Consider the following 2,968-nt stretch of genomic DNA (forward strand, 5'->3'; position numbering starts at 1 on the left):
TTCAGTAACATTGAAGTTTATGTGTTATGTACAGAAAGCTATCTGCCACAGGCTGGCAGGTTGTGCATTGTAGCCTTTTATGTAACAGGCATCAAATGGCAAGAGGTTTTGTGATGCCTATCAGTTGTGGGGTTTAAATCTGTAATGAAACATGTTAGATCCTTCCCATGGGGAAACCACACACACCGTATGTGGTTTATGTGTTACCCTCACACATGTCATCCTCAGGATGAAGCCACAGAGTAACATCATTTCTGGAGGACACATCTCTTCTGACCCAAACTGAAATAACCTACAAGGGTTCAATAAGCTAGAAAACTGGAAGGACAGAAGCCTGATGAGAGCAAAGCTCCTACACATGCTTGGTTTTTTTTTTCAAATCTGTTAGAGTTGGTGGATACTTATAGAGCTTAAAGCTTCCTATTACTCCTGGACCACGAGTGTAGTCCCAGAGCCCAATGGCAACAACACCATTTGTGCCATATATTTCCCTATTCTAAGGGCTTTGACCGAATATTCAGAAAGTGTCATGCCTACACTATCATGCCCAAATTATTCTTTCTTCATTTCCCAAGAGAAAATTGTGCAGGACGCGTTGTCGGCAAAAATTCCTCACATTTCAAAACTTCTGTTTCCTCCATATGACAAACCCACACTTGACCCTACTAGGGCCTTTCTGGTCATGTTTTCTGCACCAGGAAGCACAATGAAACATTCCCATCATACTCAGTTTTGTAAAAATTAATCAGAAATTGCCTTCAGTCAACATGAATAGACATGTAAACATGGATTACATAAAGCTCTTAAGAACATACTCAATTTATGCTCATTTTCTATTTTCATTGATGTTAATCTCATAGACCAAACAATGCTAAGTGCTTGTTTAACCCCAGCACAGAGCTATGGCTTTACGTTCTGAAACTGCTTTTTATCACCCTGGCAGCAACACAAATCACAACCACAATAACAGAGCTTTACAATGGTTCAAAAAAACCACAAACAAGGAATCAGGCCTTGGCATTAACTCCTCAAACCAGCAGGGTTGCAGTTTTACTCATGGATGCTCACACCCCTCTAAGGAAAAAGCAGTGGACAGGACTGCAGGACCACCAGCAGAGAAATCCCCCACAATGCTGTTTATCAGACATGCTTTATCACTCTCTTTGAACAACTTGTAACAAATCTAACAGAGTAAAACAACTATTGTTTTATTGTACCTCAAATAGGATGTAGGATGTGACTGATCAACATAAACTGATCAACATATGCCTTTAAGTATGTTCTTCTGTTTCTCTCCCTTCAGTCGATATCATTATAATTGTTATTCTTCTTTTCTTAAACTACAGTTTTTATTCCTTTGGACATGGGAGATATTTATGTACCATCCCCTTTGATATATTTCCACATATAGATGTAGGGTCTTTTTGCTCTTTGTATTTCCCAGTGATGGCAGATCTATATTCTGTCTCCCCTCTGTTTAATCCTACTCATATCAGTAAAACTGCTTCTTATTTATTGAAGTATAAGTTGAAGCATATCCTGTCCTGCCTCACCAAAACTACAGCAACTCTTAACCTAAAGGGAAAATTTATTTTTAAAGACTTGATACAACCAAGGTCTCATTTCAAGAATTATAAAACACTTCCTCTTTATTACACCCCTATGCTTTTCACATTCTCTACAGCCAATAGTTTTATTCAATAGACACTGACCAGTAATGAATGTGAGATATCAGTGTCACAATGTATTTTACTTCTTTTGTACATGTCTGGGATTTATTTTTTTTTTAAATACTCATTTTGACACAGGTTTCACACAACTAGTTTTGCTAGCTTTTAATAAGTGAGTGCATAGGCTCCAGTAAGTGAGTTTAAAGGAGCATTTTACAAAACATTAGCAAGAATTAATTTGTAATAATAGATTAAATGGTTATATATAGAACTCAGAGAATGAGGTTTTATGAATTTTTTTAGTTAGTTAGTTTTCCATTCCCGCAAGAGTTTGTTTTTTTATTGTGTCCTGTCCAGAAACCAGAGAGCAGGAAGACAGACACACGTGCTGTGTTGTTGGAAGGACCATAAGGGAGCGCCGTATCTCAGTGGGACTATAGCCTCGGTGAGCTGCAGATCCCCTCCAAGCAAAGCAAAGTGTGAGATGCAACGGGATTTGAGCCCACATTACAAATGTCAGCAAGGCAATCACTAGTGAGACATCGTTTTATAAACCTGTAGCCTCTGAAAGTCAACATGAAGAAGGGAAACAGGCATTTTGAGACTTCTTGCAGAGAATACCTCTTCCTTGAAGAGCTTTTTTTGGTTTTGGGTCTTTTTTAAAATTATTATTTTCACTTCAGTAATAAATTATCTTCCAGGTCCTTTGGTCTCAGGCTCTGGTAATATCAACTTTTTAGATTCCTGTAGATATAAAGCTGGGCAATGCATCTGATAGAGTATAGCTTTTTTCCATTTTGCAAATTTGAAGAGTACTTCTGTGTACTCCTACACAAGATAATATTTCACATTTAAAGGGTTACACAAAAAATACTTGTTTTGCATTAGATATATGAAAACAGCAACAATTTTTGTGGTTATCACTCACTTTTTAGGTGACTACATCATGGTAGCAGTATTTGAAAGCAGGAAGTTCATTTGCAAATATAGTTTTCCCTTGGTATTTTCATGTTTTTCTTTAGAAAAGTGGGGCTAAGGGAATCACAGTTTTCCATCTCTTCATGGTATGCAAATCTGCTAAAATAAACTTTTAACTGACTCATCATATTTCATAGATGTATTTCCAAAGCATTTGTAGTAGCCACAGGTGTAGTAGTCAATATGTACGGTTCTCCCAAATGTGCATTTTTATGGTTGGTTTTCTTCCTTTACTTGTTTAACTGGTAAACTGCTGGATCTGGAAATCAATGTGTGAATTTCCTCAGAACAAAGCTGTTCTTTTGCTTCCCTTTTCACTG

This window comes from Lonchura striata, chromosome 1 (assembly GCF_046129695.1).
Source record: "Lonchura striata isolate bLonStr1 chromosome 1, bLonStr1.mat, whole genome shotgun sequence".
Lineage (NCBI taxonomy): Eukaryota > Metazoa > Chordata > Aves > Passeriformes > Estrildidae > Lonchura > Lonchura striata.